We start from the raw sequence: 22458 nt of genomic DNA, 5'->3' as shown, positions 1-22458 counted from the left end.
TGGAGATATTTAGTAGTTTTTGGTAAAATTAAGGCAGTGATTTTTCAAACACTTACAAAGATAACTTGCCCAAGTTAGCATGAACACTGTTTTGGTATTCTCATACAGCCTATCCCCTGCTGGTTTTCCTTCCAAAATACCCTTCAAATGATTTTAGTTTTGATTTCAGCTGCAATGGAAATAGTGTGAGTCATGAATCATTTCCAGGTTCATAATGCAGCCTCTGAGGCCTCTCATTTTCCTTAGTGAGATGAAACATGAAGGTCTCTGGATCTTGAAGACCCTGCCAGAGACTGATCTTTCCATCATAAAGAGTTAATGCATTTCACCAGAAATGTGAGACAACCTGATAGTTATCTGGGGACGAAAAGGATAAAACCTTGACACATGTATGGTCTTAAATACTCTAGGGTCAAAACTGGGCATGCACACAAGAATTGTTTTTTACAACATGTGTGGCTTTGTTTTTAGCTGCTGTAGAGTAAGAGACTGTATCAGCAGATGACAATGATGATAGTCAAATGGTATCTGTGCTTGGAAGTACCCTTATCAGGCAGAGTTACAGCAATTAAAAAACTGCAGTTATTAGTCTCTTCCCAGATGTGCCTCCACTTCCATTCCATGCTAAGTGTCCCCTAACCCTCCCACATCAAAAGAGAGCATGTATTTCAAGTTATTTAGCACTATTCAAGAGGCCTTCATCACCACATCCCATTTCATAGCTCTCTACCTGTTTTGAAAAGGGACAATACTTGTGTATTCCTTTCTATGCTTTTCCCTCAGCTGTCCAAGTCCAGTCTCAAGTACCTGAAAACATATCATAAAGCTCTTAGAATACCAGGCAGCATAAACTGTGCATGATTTCAGGCAATAACTGCCTTTCTTTTACTCAATGTTTGTAGTCTAACCACAGTTTCATGTATCAAAATCACTTCTGCTACAGGATCACAGAACACTGGTTATATCTTTGAGTACTCTTGCTCTGTACCTGCGTGCTACATGGGTAAACAAGAGATGAATTGCCTTATCTTTGTGGGGTGACTTTCATCAGCCTAAGTGCACATCCCCCTTGGAGTGGACTTCAGCAGAAATCCACCCTTTGCAAATGCACAAACACAACATCCGAACAGGTAATTATGGGAACACGGACATCTAGAATTAAAATTGACATGGATATGATTTAGAAATCATTTTAACAATGACAGAGTGCAAAAACAAACTACAAAACACCATAAAAGAAGTCTCAAAGTCTTCCAAAGTAACTGACATGGAAATGCAGAAGGACAGGCTACTCTTAGATAGGCAGGGAATCAGTGAGTCTTAGTTATTTTGGAGGCTCTGTTAGAATTTTTACCAATCACTGAGTCTGAATCTCATTTTCACATTCCACATCTGTCACATCAGCGTTATATCCTGATGATCTGAACTACAGCCATTACCTCAAATATTTGCTAACAATTCACAGAATCAGAGAATCTTAGGGTCTGGAAGGAATGTCTGGATATCTTCAAGTCCAACCCCCTGCTAAAGCAGGTTCCCTACAGTAGGTTGCACAGGAGAGCATCCAGGTGGGTTTTGAGTATCTCCAGAGAAGGAGAATCCACAACTGCTCTTGGCAGCCTGTTCCAGTGCTCTGTAAACCTCAAGTAAAAAAGTTCTTTCTCACATTTGTATGAAACTTCCTCTGTTGCAGTTTGTGCCCATTGCCCCTTGTCCTGTCACTGGCCACTGCTGAAAAGAGCCTGGTCCTGTTCACTTGACTTCTATCCTTTAAATAGCTATAAGCATTTACAAGACCCCCTCTTAGTCTTCTCTTGTCCAGGAGATTCAAACAGAATAATTATGGAATTTCTCTGTACATCATGTTGTTATTACAGTTTCAGTTTCCTGATCAGTGATTAAATCAATACACTGCTGAAATGTAATGGCATATGAGAAGATATTTAAGAAATAGGAGCAAAATTCCATTTGAATAGTGATGGACAAGCCTGGAAGGAGGAAGAATCTCACTTCTGAAGTTCATTTCTGGAAAAAAAAAATAAAAAGGTGTAATGTTTCTCTGTCGTGTCTCACCTCAGTAGATAACTAACTGTTGTATATATAAAGCTAAATGGTACTAAGTTATATTGTCAATTCTCATGCTCAGAACTAATGCATGTTTCTCCCTGTAAGTTAAAAGATTAAACAGGCAAAAAAAAAAAAAAAACAACCCACAAAGTGCAGCAGGCTACCCAAGCATGATAGCTAGCATTAATGGGAAAATAACAGAAGTCTTAGTATCCCTTGGCTGCTAGAGATTTTACTGTTTAAAATACAGGTTTCCTACAGCTTTTATTATCCTCAGTGAGAATTGCGGGTTCTTAAAACGTCACCTTTTTGGGGCTGGTTTCAGAAGCTTTCTGTAGTGCTGAAAATTTCACATCATATGCAAAAGCTATGAACAAAATGTTGTAGGCAATGGAATCAGATGCTATTTACTGAATACGATGTCTCCTTCTATCAGAGTCCACCAACTTCCTCCCTCCTCAGACACCAGCTTTGACAGAAAGTCCATGAAATGAAGTACTTTGCAGCCTCAAGACTCTTTGAATTTAGAGAGTACATTCTTAATGGGTTCTGAAAAACACTTTTAGTGGGAATGCATCAGGATCTTGAAAGCAGAAGACACAGCAGACAGCCAGAGCTGAGAAGGTATGTGGCAATGACAGGTATTATTGGGAACCCTGGGGAGAAGTCGGGAGCTCACGTTTTTCCTGAAGTTATGAGATGATAATGCAGATTTACCCCTTTGTGCAGTGATTCAGCATCTGTCTGAAGCTCCTGGAGAACACATCTGAGAACTTCGTTGCTCCTTGCATAAATTTTGGCCCACTCGTGAGGATGAGTAATGCTGCAAAAAAAAAATCTAAAATCATCCTTCTTGTCCCAAGCTGGGGCTTAAAAGAATTTTCACATGGAAAGTCTTATTTGTTGAATTGTAAGGTGTTTAAAGAAAGATTTTGGTGTTGCTCTTTGATATGTAGCGAGCATGCAATTACAAGGTACATACCTAAACACTGACTCAAGTGTTTGTTTCTGATATTTGCGTAGGATGTGAGCCAGCTGATTTATGTCTGCTGCTGAGCATGAGGTACTGAATGAATGTGAAGTCTGACATCAACAACAGCAAAAAAAAACAAAAGAGAACAAAAAAGCTCTTATGATCTAAATAGTTGCTGAAGAGACTGAAAAAATCTAGAGGATAGAGCTTGGGTCTTAGGAAGGAGTAAATCCAGGAGCTGTTTCTTTCAACCACTGTTTTCTTTTACTGAAGTGAAGAGATATTACATGTAGACATTCAATCAGAACTCATTATCTCAGTTACATAATAAGTAGACTAGTCAGCTTGGTACACTTAAGGAATGTTTCAGCAGTATCTTGGGTTTTCCTGTTGGAAGAGATATGGAATACTAAAATTAGAAATGAAAATGCAGGAAAAAGTATGTTTCTTTATGATAAACCACCAGCCTACACCACACAGCGGGTAGAGCAGGTCCCTCTTCTACCTCTCATTTCTGCAGCTTGGGAACAGAAGCGCTGAGCACGTCTCCTGCCGCCTGAGAGCCTATCATCCAATGCTCTGATCAGCACCAAAGTTTGACATGGGCTCAAAACAAAACAAATCACTGACAAATCCTTTTCTGCTAGACCAAAATGGTGGTTAGCGTGTTGGATAGTAAGGAGAAGTATAAAAATATGCACGAAGAAAGAAGAAATGAAGAAAAACGGCAAAATCATCTTCTTCTGGAAGGTCAGGGTTTTTTTGTTTGTTTGTTTTTGGTTTTTTTTTTTTTTGATATTCACTAGCATTCTCAGATGCTCAGATCTCATTCTCAAAAAAATTGTATCAAGAAATGTCTTCTTTGTACCCAGACTTCTTACCATTCCTCATGAAAGGAAAAACCTGTGATGCTATGAACAAATGGTAAGACATGCGATTTAGGAATATTAACACTTCTTCTCTGAACTCAAAGGAGCCAAGCTGTATCTTCAGGTGCCCGAGTGCCAAGCTGGCTGTATTCAGAATGTAGGCTAAAACTACAGATCAAGGTGAGGCTGTCAAAAAAGCAGACAAATTGAAATGCCAGAATTCAACCTCTCCAAAAGGAGCATTTTTATCCAGGGTGCAGCCAGCATCCCTCACTGGCAGCAACAGAGCATCAGAGCAAGTTCAAGGCATGTTTCAAGGCACGTTTTGAGGAGAGGGTGAATACCAAAGCTTCTGTGGTTTGTGCACTGCTAACTTCTGCCCTGCTCTCTGTGCTCCAGCAAAACCCTCAAAAAATGCACCGCATGCAGTGAGCTGTGGAGAATGGAAAGTATGAGGGCTGAACAGGAGGGTGAGGAGCATTTGGTGAACACTTCCACTCAGGGAGGGAATGAAAAGTGGAAATAGGGATTTTTAATTTTTTTTTTTAAAGAAATTCTTAACAGTAAAACTGTCCAACAGGTCGTGAGCCCAGAAGCTTGGAAGTGTCACAGTCCCCCTTTCCTCCTAGCACAAGCTCTATCAATGGGTATTTATTACCCTTAATAGCTTTGGGACATATTCCCCCTCTATAAAAAGAGACACCATTCCTACCATTGGCATCAGAGGAACGGAACAACCACAGCTTTAATTGTTCTCTCTCTGCTGCCATTTAAAGACTCTGAGAGACAGATTTCCAATCTGCTTTTGCCGACCCTGAGGCCCTCCCTATTTCAGGATCACTTTCATGCCTGTACCTGAGGTCAGACAGATGCAGAAGTCTCCCTCTCTGTGACCCAACTGCTCATGCAATTTAATTTGTGGATATGTGCTGGTAGAATAAGAGGTCAGTTCCTGAAAACCTGGCCTTAACATTTCCTGTTGACAGCTTATCAGATATTGCCTATCTGCTACCTATATCACAGCATCTGTATTCTCTCCTCATAGATCTCATAACAGTAACAAACCACCTCTCATTCTCCAACCTGTCATCTTTTTGCCCTGCAAATTTCCGATAGTGTCCTAAAGAAAAAAAAAAAAGAACAGCAAAGGCTGAGTGAAAGAGTTGAGATAATATTGCTACCTAAGTTGTGCTCCTGCATAATCCCCTAACCCATACATTGATATAAAGCTATAATACAAATCAAGCCTGGGAACAAAACATCACAGGTTTTCCCTTGTTTATTTGTTTGGGTTTCTCTTTGTTGCTCTGTGTCTGTTAAGCAGTGCTAGGGACCAGTGCATTCCTCTCAGTTAATGCATGCCTATGAGGCATTCCAGCTGCTCCTTCAACCTGAGCTGTTTTGTAATGCATGTGAACCTTGTTTGAGCTAGCATGATATAGTATCTGGAAGAGCAATTTAATGCAATCTCTCATCTATTTCACTGATTGCAACCATTTAGTGCAATCTTAAAGAAAGATGATTAGAACTCACTGGTTCTTAATGTTTAATTTATTTACATTCATGTCTGCTAGAGAGTCATTTCATTCATCTCCTAAATGATAGCATAAAATCATTGAAAAATGATGTGCAATAAACATTATTATTATACTGCTGTCCTCACTAGCAGATAACAACTGCTGTCATTCGTAACAGTGATTGACCTATATGGCACAGCACTTTAAATTCTAGCCATAATAAAACGCATTACAGGCATAACACTTCTGTATTGATGCCTGGCACAATAACAGGTTTTAGTTAAAATAAAATTCAGCAAGCCTGGCATTTCTGTGCAGGTAGGTTGAAGCACAGCTTCTCTTTGAAAGAAAAAACCCAACACATAAATGTCATATTAGCTGAAAAGAAAGGGTGAATTTTTGGAACCATGACTGCATCCTAATTGGCACTTCTGGTGTTGTTGCCTGGTGCAGAGGCATTCATATTAAGCTGAACAAATGCCACATTTGCATTTCCGATAAGCGCTAGCATTTTTCACATTTCTCATGCATCTCTTGTTTAAATAAGCATACCTGAAAAGTTACCTAAATTAGCCTGCCAGGATAGCTTACTATCTCATTCTCATTGGCAGAATTGAGAAATTTTTATAATAATAACCTTGATTCAGCATAAAGAACCCCGCCTGCAGCATTTGGAGGATTAAAATATGAGCAACATCAAAAAGTTGAAGTGGCTGTGATGGATATCTCTTAACAAAGCAGCAGACAACAGTCTATGGCAACAAGTAAAGTATTTAACTAAGTTCCCACCAAATGAATGCATTCATGAGTATAAAACATTTTAAGCATTGTACAGATCTATTTTTTCAATAGCAATTTTTTTTCTTTTATTTAGTAATGAGCAATACTAGTAGTTTTGTTACTTCTTTCAAAGGTACACTACTGTTATGAAAGAAGGTAGACATTTTCTTAATGTAACCAAGGTAATGAATAATTGAAAGTTCCTCTGCATTCTAGCTGTGCCATGTGGCTTCTAAGTTTCTGGTTAAAAAGATTTGGAAGTAAAACAAAGTTACTCCTGCATAATGTATAGATACATATATAGCTATACATTTATTTATTTATGGCATAATCTATTAACTCTGCCCCCCTCTAAAACAGAACACTGATTAGACCTAAGTGGTCCTCTATCAAGGAACAAGAGATTAAAATGCAGCTACAATTCCAGACAAGTACTTTCCACTTATGGTAATAAAAATTTACGGCAAGTTACGTTCCTTGAAGTTTCAGACAGAGGGTTGGACGGGCTCTGTTCTCTCTACATTGCACCACATTGCCACCTGACCTGATTGCAGTTTGCACCTTGTCACACATGCACAAAGCCCAGATGGTCAGGGAGGTTGCCCAGGTGTCAGTGTCCTTTGCCTGCCAGACTGATATTATCAGCAGCGATTCAGGAGAAGGTGGGAACTAAGCATAAGTCCAACTTTAGAATGCACTTTGGCAGCTGAAAATTAAAGGAGCAATGCATCCTATTTGATGTGTGCTGAGAATACTGGATACAATGCTAGTCAAGAGCAAAGAAGAGCCAGAACATGCTTTAAGTCCCTTTTCAGAGAAAAAGCTAATTATAGTATGGACACTTGGAAATTCATGAAGGATTAAACCAAGTCTTGTAAGAGGCTGCCATAACTATTTTTCACATTTTCTATGTTTAATTGCTTTATCTTAATCTCTGCAGCTGTTTCCTTCTGTACACACTTGCGCACAATTTTATGGAAGAAAAAAATGAGGGAAGAGCTTTGCAGAGGAAGCTGGCAAGTTTGTAGGGCATGGGAGTGCTGCTGTAGGAGCAGGATTTCAGGCATCTTCTAGAACTGGACTCAATGTGCAGAGGAATGGCTTTCTGGGAGTATAGACACTGTGAATATCTAACCTGCCCATCCCTTGTGGGAAGCAGAAACTCCTGGAATGGACTTACATGGCTGACTTCTCCATTTCCCCAATAGCTGTATCCCCATACTCCCCCTCTAAATTCCTTTCCCACGGCATGACTCTTGGACAATCAGTCTCTCTAAACAGAAACAGCTAATCATACAGCTATAAGAAAAGAACTCAAAGACCTAAGCAAACAACTTACATCAAACAGCAGATTTTTAGTCCAGTCTCAACAATGTACAAATTGTCCTGGCCTTTCCTTATAAATCTGTGTTCTTCTAATTTCACAGCTTCATCTTAAAATGCTAGATCTTCCACACTGTCAATTACCCTTCTTGGGATTGCTGTAGTTGGAGGTTTGGGAGGAAAGGCTGTTCTGGACATGGTATAGCTGCTTTCCTTTTCAAACCACTGAAACAAAGCTCTTCAGGTATCAATATTTTCGGCTGTGGACTATTTCAAATTTTATGTATAAGTTACACTGCATCAGATGAAAAAAAATAAAAATAATTATCAAACAAGAACATTGATCCTTCCAGTGTATCTAACTGGTATATGTCTGCCTGATGTGGTAGAACAGGAGGCCTTGCAATGGCATTGGGTTTTAATTCTCTGAAGATTATTTGAAACCCAGTAAGACTTCTTGAAATGGCCAGGCATACCATGATCTGCATTACTAAGCATAGAAGAGCCACCCCAGTGCTACTCAAGGGGCATTTGCTTTCTAGCAGAAATAAAACTTCACTCATTTCTGGTGAGTTGGGCATAGCTTCCATACTATTACAAGAAACTGATAGTCTTCTGCTCACTTTCTCCTGCTCTGCTTGGAGAAAAGAAAAATTGAAAAGCACCTAGCCCAGCCCTGCTCTCCCTCCAGTATGCGGTATGTGCTGTCACCAAGAACAACTTTCAATAGCAGGATAGTAGGACTATCCTAAAGAAATTAAGCCATACTAAATGCCGAAAAATGAGGTGTGGAAGATGCTTTGTGTTTAAAAAAATCCCACATTTTTTGCCTCCATCCACCATTATCACCACTGCATACCTCCAGCTAAATTAAAACAGCTGGAGAGCCCCAGCTGTGACAGTTTCTGCTTTGTCATGCTTGAGCAGGGGAATAGAGAGGGTTCAAAAGCTCTGGGCACTGTACAGATCAGTGAGATTTTCTATTACTGTTGTGTGATAAGTGCTAGCCTGAGTGTGCACCGCAGGTTCAAAATAGACTCAGATTAGCTACCAGAGATGGGAAAGAAGTGGAGGCAGACACAAGTTCACATTCCACCAACTAAGCTGCTCTGAACTGGCAAGCTCTAAAACTGGGGACAATCTCTTACTCCAGCCCCATATTCACCCTCCCTGAGTACTTACACCATGAGCACTTGAACAGGTTAACTTTTGGTGAGCTCCCCCAATTTTTTAAAGCTGTAAATGACAACACAACTCTTGCAGATTTACCTGAAGAGCAGTAAAATCACCAGCGGATGAGTTAGGGCAAATCGTGTCATGCTTCCATCATTTGCACAGGGTAATTTGCTGCAGGTTTACAATTTCAGTGTCACCTCCTTGCTCAGGGGTGCCTCGTCTTACAAAGTCTGAGCCGGTCACACAGTAAGATTTAATGCTGATAACTCTACCTCCCAAATCCCTGTTGTGTGTACGCTGTAGACAGCACAGGATGGAAGAAGGAAAAGACAGAAACTACTTTCTTAAGCTCCTTTTCAAGCTTCTGTTATTTCATGGTTCTCCAAATCCCAATTAGGATTCTGATTTAAAGCTTCAGCAGTCCCCAAGGACAATAGCAACCACAGCAGAAAAATAAATACTTGAGTTTTCCTTTGCCTTAGGCTGATCAAAGAAACACTGACACCAATACATTTTCCCATTTCTCCATGACTACCATTTGCCACCAAAAAATAACTTATAACTAAAAAGGTAGAGTTAATCAGGCAGAATGGTGAATTGGGACCTACTGTTTTTTTTTGTTTTTTTTTTTTTTTCCTCCCCTGGGAAACAAATGGAAGTATGATGTTGCACCAACCAGAACCAGACTGCAAGAGTCAATCTGTGCCTGGATCACCTCCTTTATGAAGAAAGGCTAAGCAACCTGGGTCTGTTCAGCCTTGAGAAAAGAAGACTCAGAGGGCATCTGATCAATGTCTATATATACTTGAGGTGCAGGAGGCAAAGGGATGAGGCCAGACTCTTTTCAGCAGTCTGTGGCGATAGGACAAGGGGAAATGGCCACAAACTGAAGTACAGGAAGTTCCACACAAATGTGCATAAGAACTTCTTCACAGTAAGTGTGACGGAGCACTGGAACAGGCTGCCCAAAGAGGTTGTGGAGTCTCCTTCTCTGGAGACGTTCAAGACCCACCTGGACACCTACCTGTGCAACCTGGTCTAGGGAGCCTGCTTTGCAGGGGGGCTGGACTCGATCTCTAGAAGTCCCTTCCAGCCCCTACAATTCTGTGAGTCTACAGGAGATGATGCTTTTATCTGGTGAACTCATTCACCCTGCACAGAAGCAGAGCACTGGCTCTTCTTGTTAATTTGGTCCATTTGCTCTCCATGTTCCTTTAGAAATTATTAAGCAAACAAACTATGGGCCTAGAAATCTACACATTTCACAGAATCACAGAACCACAGACTTGTAGAGGTTGGAAGGGACCTCTGGAGATCATCTAAGTCCACATCCCTTCTAAAGCAGGTTCCCTATGATAGGCTGCAAAGGTAAGGTGGGTTTTGAACATCTCCAGAGTAGGAGACTCTGAAACCTCTCTGGGCAGCCTGCTCCAGTGCTATGTAAAACCCCAAAGTAAAAAAGCTTTCTCATGTTCAGATGGAACTTACTGTGTTCCAGTTTGTGTCCATTGCTCCTCATCCTGTCACTGGGCACCACTGAAAAGAGCATGCCCCCAGCCTCATAATAAAAATCTAAAAGGGTGGATGTAAGTGTTGACAAGACCCCTCTCAGTCTTCTCTTCTCTAGGCTAAACAATCCCAGGTCTCGCAGCCTTTCCTCATAAGGGAGATGCTCCAGGCCCCTCATCATCTTAGAGGCTCTCTATTGGACTCTCTGTAAGAGATCCCTGTCTTTTTTGAACTGGGAAGTTCAGAACTGAACACAGTACTCCAGATGTTGCCTCACTAGAGCAGAGCAGAGGGAGACAATCTCCTCCCTCGACCTGCTTGCCATGCCCTTTTTCATGCACTCCAGGATACCACTGGCCTTCTCGGCTACCAGGGCACACTGCTGGATCATGGCCAACCTGTTGTCCACCAAGACACAGAGCTCCTTACCAACAGGTCAGCCCCCAACCAGTACTGTCGCATGCAATCATTCAACCCCAGGTGTAGGAGTCAACATTTGCCCTGTTTCTGTGTTTGTTTTTTATACAAAGTGTTGTGACATTTTTCTGCTCTCCAATAACTCCAAGTGTCTTGCTCTTAATAGTTCAGCCTTGTCATGCTGTTAATCTTGGATGAGGACAAGTGCACACCATATATCTGAATGTTATTGGTTGGAAAATAAGAATGATATTAACATTCAAGTTGATTAACCTTTGCAGGGATATCATATTATACTGGCATAAGATGAGCGGAATATCAAGGATACTATTTGAGGTGTCTGACTGAAGTGCTATGACTCAGCACTCCTGCAGACACCCGTTTTCCTTCTCTGAAGCTTGGAGGAAGCTGGCTTCCTACTGGCACCTGGTGCCTCGTCCACTAGCTTAGCTGAGAGAGGATGCTGCCAGCTGCTTTTTCCCCTGGAAGATCCCGTCTGGCCTTCTGAGCGCTCCAAGAGTATTTCTGACCAAAGTCAGACAGGTTAATTTAAAGGTGAATGGGTCAGCCTCACTCCTTTAGGAAGTGAGGGATCAACTGACTTGCTCAAAGCCATTCACTGGACAGCCACAAGATCCGGATGGAGGCAGCAAGGCCATTTCATTACAGAACTGGAGGTTCAAAATAGTTAAAATTGCTACTGAAGATAAAGAGGCTTATTGGAAAGCCTCTAAGATTTCTAAAATTCACCACAGAATGTAATAAAGTGTTATCATGACTGCCATCCAGTTTGGGTACAGTAATTAGGTTGGTTATGAGTATTCATTAGAAAGAAAAAATGAACACTCTTAAATAAAAAGCTCTTAAATAACTTCTTATAGAGCCAATCACATCTCTCTTTTTTTTAAACTTAGTGGCCAGGAGAAGTAAAATGAGTAATGAGAAATCTTGGGTGCCTGAAGAAGGCAATAAAAGCTGGTACTCACATTAGCTGAGAACTGTTTTTCCTCATTTTCTATTCTGAGCCCACGCGCAAGATATTGGTATGGGGCAGTATGAACCAAAAGAGCAAATAGCAAGAATGAACACATCTTTGAAACAAAAATAACAATTAGTAAATGGATCTGCCCTCCAGAAAAGGTGGAAACAGTGCTAATTTTGTCCCTGTTGTATGTCCCAGAAAGTAGACATACAAAATTTTTTCGCATCTAGGTTTGTGCTGCATACAATATCCTCCATAAACTGACAAATGATACTACTCATTACCTAGAAAGTAGCATTCAAGGAAATATACTCCTTACTAATAGCTATACCTTAAAAAAAAAAGGTAATATTCAGGCTAGACTTAAAGGGGATTCAGCTTCTCCCGTCTTCACAACAATTGCCTTCCAGGCTATAAATTGTGAGAATGGGAACAACTGGAACGTGAAAGTGCTTTTACAATTACCACTTACTATTTGTAAAGCTGGTCTGTTTTTGAAGGTATCAACATTACACGGCAAATTCTGATTAAAAAGATGAAATGTAGAAGTATTATTTATAGGTAATACTAAATAACTTCCAGTTCCTTTTTATTGCTCATAACAGCAAGATTAGAAAACAGAAGTTCTATTAAAGCTGCCGTTATTAGCTGGACTGAAATAGCAGCAGAATGTTAACTAAACCCTACATAAGGCATGAGAAGTACATAGAGTTCAGATCCAGATTATGTTCAAATGAGCAAGCACTTCGCCCTGACTTCCAGAGGATGGGTTGAATCTGGTGTATGGCAGAGACTCATCTAGTACAATTCATCTTCCCTTTCTACAGCTCCTCTGCCAACCTACACCCCATTCCTGGTTTCCGCCCTCTGAAGGGCTCCAACACCTCCGCAAAAGTTAAAGGTTGAAGAGGACACCTCCTCACTATAAACTAAAACTCCATCCCCAGACCCAGCATTATCAGGAGATGCCACTTCCTGTCTGTTTCTGCTTTTGAAGCACCAGATAACCAAATCACACAAGCTGCCAAACATACTGCCTCATTCTTCTTTGCTTAATCCTGATATATCTCCATACTAATTCCTCCCTAATCACCATCATGGTAACTGTCCCCTGCTGTAGAAACATACCAATGTATTCACAAATCTTTTGTAATTGAGGCACGGTCTGACTGATCATATTCTGTGAGATCATGTTCTCCGAAGGCCAGTGATGATTCCTTCAGACCCCCCCCCCCCCCCCTTTCTCCAATTGCAACTGATTTACCCTTGAGGTACTCTCTCTTTACTTGTGACTGCATCTTTGTCCTTAATTCTGATGTCATTTCCCACCCCTGCCCACTTTGCAACCACCACATAATCTCCCCTCATGAGTATAAGAAGGAAGGATAGCCATTGATATCTGGTGCAGTGCTCTTCCATCTAAAAGCAACTTAAATGAGCTGAGGGCTAGCATGCCTATAAGCAAATCACACAGTGTTGTACCTAGACATCCTGTGACTTGGTCCGTTGTCCCCAAAGACAGGAAGACTAAGAAAGACATGCATCTCTACATCACTGAATCACAGTTTCTCAGAAGGGGCTTCAGTCTTAAGTAATTTTTGACAGTGAAATTAAAATGGCATCTATTCCAAAATGGGTTGTGGAAACTACCATACTCTTCACATTCATCAGTATCTCATGAACTGAAGCATCTCTATTGCAGTGACTTCACTTCCTTTAGTGACGACGCTGCTTTCATACCTTTAGTCAGGACATCACATTTATTCTCACCACCATTGCCAAGAATATGAATCTTCATCCAAACTTCTACTTGAAACTTTAGCATTCCTCTTCTGAGGGTAATATTGAAAGTTACTGTGACCAGCACAGGAGAGCAGTTGGATCTCCTACAGCCGCGCGCCACATCCAATGTCACACCAAGGGTCTTCCACTGTATTTAGTCTAACTTCCAGGCACAGTCCTCATGCACTCAACTGCCTTTTTGTAAGAGATTATTGCATTTTTTTCAATTATTACTCAGTAATTATTCTACTTCTTAATCCATGCACAGTGATAAACCAGGACTGCACACAGCAGTGGCTGACTGGCAAGTACAACCTCACTATCAAAATAAAAAGACTGAGGTTGGAAGACTGAATTGAGCAGGTTTGCAGTTCATGCCAAGAAGCTCTCTTGGACACAAAAACCCTCTGAGCTAATTCCTGCCTTATATGCACTATGCACAAATACAGCATGTTGTTACTACTCACCTGCATATTCTTTACTATCGAGAAAGGTGTTGTAAGAAAGGACTATATAAGTCTTCCCTTCCATATCTGTAAGCCAACAGACTTGAGCTGCAGCCTTTTGACACAGTCAAAGAAACAGAACTGCAGCACATTGCCCCATGTGTAGAAGAAAACCAAATGCTTTCCAGAACAGCATTACCTGAGAGATTCCCAAAGCACTGAGAATTTTTCTTCCTCCTTTGTTGCTGATGGGCTGGAAGGAGACATTCCTAATTTACAGACCACATCTCATTTTCTTAGACTTGTATTAGCACAACATATTAAAATCTGTCATCAATGAGCAGGACTTCTGGGCTTACATATCATCAGGGCTGTAATAATATTTTGGTATTTTCTGCCAAGTTTTTTCTGGAATGAAAGCTATGTAGAAAGTTTATTTCAGTCCATCGTGACTTCTTGAATACTTTTTATTTAGAGATATTAATAGTTTCATATATATGTCTAAGTAGCAACTGATACAGCTCACTTATTTCTAACAAATGAGACTGTTTCTAGATGCATACAATGAATTGTCTGGAGATGACTACCACAGAACTGTATGTTTTATCATGCAAGCTGAAAACTAAATTGTTTTGTTCCCTTGTTGACTGCAATTCACACAAGAAACTCTGTAAATTCCAAATTACAGCTGCCAAATTTTTGCACATTCCCTAATCAGATCAATTACGACAAAATAGAAACGTGAAGTCTTTATAATCTGAGGCTACCTGGAAAGTATGTGAGTGGAGCTGGTGGAAAGATTGAGGAGATATATGTAAACAAAACCATATTCCTTTGAACTCCACTGCTAACATCCCTATTCATGGAGAGGTATGCTACTAAGAATGATATTGCGTAGATCTGAAATATATAAAATCTATTTCAGTGGCTCCTGCATAACCATGCTGATGTTCACTGTTTGAAACCATGGAATCACTAGAGTCTCAAATATCCAAACACAGTCAAAGTAGGAAGTCAGTAAATTTACCAGACTCTAGAGCCAAAAAGCCTTCTTCCGGTCAAAAAAGGAAAAGCCTCCATTTTCTGTATCTGTGGAAGAGAACACATTCCGTTGCCCTTTGCAGTAACTTCCCAAATGCTATATAAAATGAGAACGACGTGAAAACATTGAAGTTAAGTACCTGCGGTTATCACATTTCCTCACATTTGATTATGGAGGGTAAATCCTTATTTTTGTTGTCTGGAAAACTGAAAGAACTCTTAAAAGAAGCTACGAATTTATCATCTCCAAGCATTCAAAAAAAAAATCACACATGAATGCATGACCTTCAGAAGTCATAAATTCACTTTAAATATCTGAGATGAAGACTTATTGTCAGTGAAGTAGATTGCATATTTGATTTCAACAAAGTATGGATTCCAGTCTGTCACATTTCCTAAAAGGCTTCAGGTTGGTTTTATTTGCAGGTATTTCTAAGTCTGGAAGGTACATTCAAGTTATGTTTTCAATATTTTTCCTTGCAGAAGAGTGAAAAACAGAATCTAGCAAACAAACACAACTTAGATGTTGTTAGACTCATAACTTAGTTATGAGTCTGAGACAGACTCATAACTTTAAAACATACTATGTTTGAGACATAAAATGAGGTAATAATGTTCTCAAAATCTACTAGTTAATTATTAACAGGAAGAGAGGGACTAGAGCCATCAACCCCGCTGAAACTCAATGGTTTGTTTTGTTTTCTGATCACAGATTCTAAATTAATGAGATTAAGTAAGTTTAGCTTTCATTTAAAGTAGTGTTTTTTTTTTGTTTTTTTTTTTGCCATGTTCAAAGAGCCCCTTTCCTAACCTGGTATAGACAAGGGACTGGAGTTTCTACAATTCCATAACAAATGCTACTACTCATTTTACCAAAAAAGGATTTTGCATGGGGATAATCCCCTTCAACTCCTGACAGTTATTTTTTCCAGCAACCTTTCTGAACAAAAGCTGTTCAGTGGTAAAAATAATAAAACACAACCTGTTACACTGATCAGATACAGCGACAAGGAGCACAGTTTATGTTGTCAAATTTATGGAGCAGAGATGTGCGTTGTGAATGTTTTTCTTGGAAATGTGAACTCTAATCACATACACACAAGTTTAGACCATGTCTAAAATGAGGTAACTACAACCTACAGAAATGGAGGTTTCTTAAGTCATTAGGAATAAACAGATGGCCTGCTTTCCAAGAGCTTTGGAAGGAAAAGCTAACCCTTGAGAACAAATGGAAGAAGGAAAATGGTCCACCCAAAACGTTACTTGACCTAACAATTTACAGTGGCTTACAAGGTCACATGAGAAAATGCAGATCCCCTCCCGCCCCAAAACGTGCTCACTTTAGCTGTGAGATGCACAAGAAAGCCTGTAATCATGCTGAATTGCTTCCTTTCTCTCTTTCTCAATTTCTACTTTCCTATCTCAAACATGATTAAATTGTGCCTGCTTAGTGAAAGGCAAAGGAAAGGGGAGATGGACCTGGCTAGGATTGAAACGGAAAGCAAGGAAATGAAAAAGACAAGAAAGAGAAGTCGGGTTATTATTTTTTAAACCTCCTATGCCCTATGACACTTAACACCACACAACTGAAACAGAAAGGTTTTCAGAAAAGCTCAAAACAAATACTGTAAAACAAAGGAAAAAGCCAATTCCAGAGAAAAGATTTTTCTAAACTCTGTGCCCAGATTATACTGTAATCATGTAAACTGAGGCAGGGGTTGATTTTTAAGTTTCCTGTTAGACTCTGATTTAATCAGCCATGTAACTAGCTTAAACATTTGGAAGCTTCTCTCCACTTTGAAGAGTTGCAGAGTTAGACATCAGTTCTTCATACTGCCTGTATTAGCCTTTATGTCAGGACCACAGAAAAGAGTTCTCCTGAATGCATTTTCAGACACAGGCATGGAAACCCAACACAGAAAGTAGGCTACTTTTTTATTGTCACTGTTTCAATCCCCTGAACAAAAAATCACACAAACAGAGGGGAGGAAAAACTCAGTTTTTAAACCCAACATTCATTCAGAGTGCAGTGTTACTGTCAATTGTGTGCCCTGTAAAGGAATTTGCTAAGGATTTTCTTGAAAAAAGCAACTAATAAAGAAAACTCCTTGCCACTTGATCAGGTTCACAGCCACGCTTTTTAGCTGACTACTCCATATGATCTTTTGTCTGTCTCCACTCCTCCCCGTCTGTTCAGATGGAACTGTGCCCACTCACAAATTGGACAGTCCCTGCTGCAGAGATGCCAGATGCAGGATGAATACTTGAACAGAAGAAAAAAAGTAGCTTTTGGATGATTCTGACTGCCAGCAAGACACGGCTGCATTGCGGAAAACACAATAAAAGAGACAACAGCACACATGCAAACAGCAAAACCCAACAACAACAAAAAAACCAACAACCCCAAAACAACCAGCTGTGGCTAACTCTCTGACAATTGTGTCTGAATGCCTCCTCAGCTGCACAGAGGGGTAGACTGGCAGGCCTGTATACATGGCAACAGCAGATCAGCAAGAGTTAAGATTTGTTAGATGCATTAATCAAAGAAAACAAAGCTTTTAAGAGGATCAGGTCAGAGGGTGCATGATTTTCATTGTGCATCTCAACGCCAGTGGAAGCCTTGGCCAGCAATTGTTTCTCACCCTCAACTTTTGTCACAGCTTTCGCTGATAAGGTACTGATGGGCTGCAAACAGGACTAGGTCTGAGAAGTAACTTTTCTTGCATGCTTTAACTGCACTAGAGCCCTAGGAAATGTCACTTCTGCTTATCTACTTCATCAAATATTGAGATTGACATTTTATTCAAATCTATCCCATTTGCCAATAATTACATAGAAGTGTATTCTGCTGCACAGAGAAATGAATGGAAATAATAGGAATGTGAGAGGAAAAAAAATCAGTCACTAAAAGCACATCCAGCAAAACTTCACACACAGGGATGCTCTCCTCCTACAACCTTGGAAGTGTTTGTACGTACAAAAAGCCCTCATCTTTTCTGTCCAGATTGCTTCTGGTCTCTGTGGAAATGGGTTCAGAGAAACACAAAAACCAGACAGTCAGATATATAACCAAGGTCAAATCTTGTCAGAAGTTCAGGGAAAGATGTCTGACAGAGGAGAGCAGCTGTTGTTGATGGCTGAAAAGGTGGTGATAATCCACTGAACTGCTGCTATGCAAGGATGGGAGGTGAACCTGGAGGCACCAATTGATTGTTTGACAGCCACAGCATAACTTCAGTTTAAGAAGCTGAGATACAGCTGAAGTACTAGGACAGGTGATAAACATCTTAGGTCCACCAGAAAGTGGAGTATCTGCTAATATCTTCCTCCTCAAATTCAGTTTCAATTCTATGTCCTTTTGCCTTAAGCTGCTATGAAAATGACTGGATAGGGAATACATTGTTAAATAGGGAACAGTTATTAAGCACTAAATTTCCACAAGTATAAGTCATTTAGTATTAATAACTTTATTTCATAATTAACTTTGCATAACAATAGTAGCTGGATACCCTCATCCCATGATAAGCAACAGGCTCTTCTGCCCCAGAGAGAGTATAATCAAAGCTGACAAAAGAGAAAAAAGGATAACGTACAGAGAGATTAAGTGAATGTCCAAGGTCATACATACCATGTGCCGTAGAGGCTGTAGCCTAACTCAAAGATTTGGAGCTGCACTGGCAACTGCTGCTATTTTTTCACATTCCTAAAGCATAGATCAGTGAGAAGACTCGGCAAAGGAAGGCATATTATGGGTTTAAGTCTCACCTGAGGATTAGCTGTCTCTGAGGTCAAGAAATCAACCATCAGAGCTGGATTTAATCGTTCTGCAATTTAGAAGACTGTCCTCCATCACTGTGAGTGCTGAAAGAGTTAACAGACAGACTCTGGGATAAATGCTGCTGAGACAATGAGAAAGTAGATGAATGTCTCATCAATATTAACATGGATTAATGTTAATGTTTATTAACCTGAAAAGATTTTGGGACCACTAAGGAATAAAAACAGCTGGGTGTTCTGCAAAATCTTTCTTCCTGCCAAAGCTCTGTCTCAACTGACTGTCTGCCACCGTGTCACCTACACCACTCTTTCTGTTTCTGTCCCTGACTGTCTAAGCATTTTAAATATCCGGTGAGATAAAGACACTTCTTTATTTATGAGATGACAAAGAAAAGACAGGACAGGGTGGCAGTGCTTATCTGCTTTTTTATTGCTGAAGTATTAGCAGGTTATCAGTACCTCTAAACAGTATAGCAATTTGATTTCAAAATTGGTTTCATTGTTGCCCTTTTCACCTCCCTTCTGAGAAGACTTAGAGTTGCATTCTCCACTGATTTTCCTCCTCTGGCCCTACAGAGATTGAAGAGATACTTAGGTTCAAGTGTAATGTTCACTAAAAACACTAATGTTCAAGAAAATCTCTGCATAGTTTCTCCATCAAGGCTTTGTTTTGATCAGTCTGCCAGCCCATTTATCATCAGCTCCATGAGTTGCATACACAAATACAATAGAGATTTTTTGGTATAGTTGTGGAGCTATCCAAGGGCCAATTATTAAGATACATTCAAAAAAATCATCTGCTACCAAAACTCAATAAATGAAAATAAAACTCATAGACAACAGATTCAGCTATATCCCATCTATCATGCTATAAGGGATTGCACTATGTTTTTCTTTTTCCCATTGGCTGAATCTTTGATGCATATGTTGCAGTTCGAGCACTGCATCTTAAATGTGACTAAAGCTAGTGATTTTCAGTGCTGACTTCCATTTTTTGATCTAGCAGAGCAGAACATATTTAGTTGGAAAATGTATCTTTAGAACATAATGATGCTAAGGTGCATACTCTGCTTCTCCTGCACCTGGGAGAATGGCTGAGCATATCCCTGTTGCATCCAAGTGCCTGTGCCTGAACAAGACTGCTTTATATCTGATACTTCCATCAGACAGTGATTTTGGCTAATAAATCTGGGTTACATATGACAATAAATTGACATCTTATTATGTTCACACCTCTGCTTTTGGGCAAGATATTTAATAGTTCTCTCTGCCTGTGGAGGGGATAATGCCTTGTAGAAAATGAGTTGCTTTTCTGGATCCCATAGGAAAACAGTAATAATACTTGAGAACTCTATGTCCTTCTGTTAAAACTAATTCCCTATTTCTTCTCTTTTTTTTTTTTTTTTTGGTTGTTTTTACCCAGCAGTTTACAGGTAAAGTAATTCACTATTGCTTCAGAAAGATTTATGAATGCAGAAATTTTATTTCATCCTTCCTCACTTAACCATACAAATAATGTTTTCATCTGTCATTGTACTTCTACCATTAAAACAAAATTTTTATTTACACTGGACAGAATAAGAAAGAATTTTCTTCTGTCAGCACTTTCACCTCCCTTCAGAATAACCTGCAAGTTACAGCCAATTCTACACCAATACTATTTATATATCATCATTATGGATTATTGTGAAAGAAAAAATTATTATTCTTCAACTCAGAGCATTAAGAACAAAATGTGCATTGTCAGTAACTTCACTTAACTGCTATATACTTTTCCCACTATATAGATTTATATGTACATCTAAATTACTAGAAAAATAAGTAAAGAGGAAATGATAGACCAGTGAAGAATCAGATTCTTTGTAAATGAGAAATTCAGCAACTGAAGTAACTTGTTTGACACGAAGTGCAAACTGAGGCTTTTCAACTCCAATCATCTAATTTGAGGTGTATTCTCATTTTAATGAGACATTTACTAAACTTCTGCATATATACAGAAAGCCAAGTCATTTGAGAGAGTAGTCGTGTTTCCATCTCAATACAATTAGAGTAAATTGTCTTTAAAACAATATTGATTTTAGATTAAAGCTTTCCACTGCAATACCAGTAGGGAACATTTCTCTTATTTAACCTTGACGATGAATAATGTCAAATTCAACAAAAAATTTAAGATTAAAGAGCACAGACAAAACAATTTTGACTCTTAAGAGAAAAAAATTAGTGAAACTGCATTAATTGTTCTATCGAACAAAATATACATCCTACTATAAGTGGGAAAAACTAGAAACTCTTCTTATATTTTATTCATAATCTTCAGAAATATTAAAAACCACTTCTGCTGCACAGATATGTAGTTTTTAAGGTAACTTAAGATCATGGTTTGACTTACCCACTCTATGTCAAAGGGAAACATGGTAATGTTCTCTTTTAACTGTTAAGTCTTACGTTTGTTCTCAAAGGTAACTAGAAACTGACATTTACCTATTCAGGTTCTCATTTCAATGAGATGCTATCTTCTTTTTTCCTAAGATGTGCTGCTGCAAGAAGTAGTGAGTCCTTCTGAAAGGGACAGGATAAACGAAAACATCTTCCGGAAGACAAAACTCTTCAGTCAGACAGTGCATATGAAGATCGAAAGGTTCAGATTCATGAATAGAAACTCAAGTACCTCCTCTCATGTAGTTTTAAGAAATGAGAGTAATTGTTTCAATGCATCAGAAGAAAGGCCATTGAGCTATAGAATTACAGAACCCTTCTGCAGGCTGTGTTGGAAGGAACCTCAAAAATCATCCAGCTCTAACCTCGGTGCCTTGGCAGAATTGTTGAGCACTAGACCAAGCACCAGGTAAGGGTCCCATACAACCTGGTTTTGAACACCTCCAGAGACAGGACAGCCATAGTGTAATACAATGGAAAGTGCAGCAATGACAGAGTAGTAGGAAAGTACTATGTGGCAGCAGCAGATGAGCATCTGCTCAAATGCAGCAGCCATAGACACAGAAACAAAGGACAGAATCTGCTTACCCTCAGAAGACCTCAGGTATGCACAGCTATTGTCTCCACTGCCAACCCTTAAATGACATCTGGGAGGGGGTGGATCCTAGCTTCAGCCCTTCTGATCACTCAGGTGCATTGCATGCACCTGAGCTCCCCTGGGTTGGCCCTGCCTTCCTACCAGGTGCTTGATCACTAGTTCAAGCCATGACTTAGCATTTCCACTTCACATGGCCTCTCTGGGAAGCCTGTTCCAGTACCTCACCACCCTCTCAGTGAAAAATCTCCTCCTCACATCTATTCCCACTTCCCTTTTCAAAAGCACAGAAAACAACTACAAATCACAAACTGGAGGCTGCCACTAGGCTGAGATCATCTATTCATACCAGATGACTCCCTAAGGATTACAGGTGGTCAACACAGGTACTTGCATGTGAGTGTAAGCTTGTCCATTTTCAGATTTGATAGTCATCAATTTAGGCTCACTGCACATAAAAAAGATGATGGTGTTATGATCAAGTGATGTATCATCTCCCAGTAGAAAAGGAGTGTGAGAAAGCTCCACAAAAGCAAAGAAGCTAACAAACAAGCAAAGAACAACAACAACAACAAAATACAGAGTAAACTAGATACTTGGGGAAAAACAAACAATCAAAAAAATCTATCAGGAAAGAAAATAATATTTGGCTTGAATCTAGCCTAAATATTTAAGCATTTTGAGTAAGACCAAGACAAATAGTAGCAGTTTTCAGAAGTACATTTGCAGGATGCCTGATCTTGAACCTCCTAGTTCATTCAAAATATG

The 22458-nt window shown here is 39.7% G+C and overlaps 1 long non-coding RNA gene across 3 annotated transcripts; it reads right to left on the bottom strand.

Annotated features, from left to right (window-relative positions):
* LOC110392285 lies at nucleotides 8–21756 on the bottom strand. 3 transcript variants are annotated; one of them, XR_002434288.1, is made up of 7 exons: nucleotides 21684–21756; nucleotides 21141–21218; nucleotides 18648–18743; nucleotides 14869–14930; nucleotides 14041–14094; nucleotides 2785–2890; nucleotides 8–2025 (listed from the first exon to the last, which is right to left on the bottom strand). It is a non-coding gene; the product is annotated as an uncharacterized LOC110392285 (long non-coding RNA). The 3 variants fall into 3 exon arrangements; XR_002434290.1 differs by lacking the exon at nucleotides 14041–14094; XR_002434289.1 differs by lacking the exons at nucleotides 14041–14094; nucleotides 14869–14930.

This window comes from Numida meleagris, chromosome 1 (assembly GCF_002078875.1).
Source record: "Numida meleagris isolate 19003 breed g44 Domestic line chromosome 1, NumMel1.0, whole genome shotgun sequence".
Lineage (NCBI taxonomy): Eukaryota > Metazoa > Chordata > Aves > Galliformes > Numididae > Numida > Numida meleagris.
This window is presented reverse-complemented; position numbering and strand designations above follow the sequence as displayed.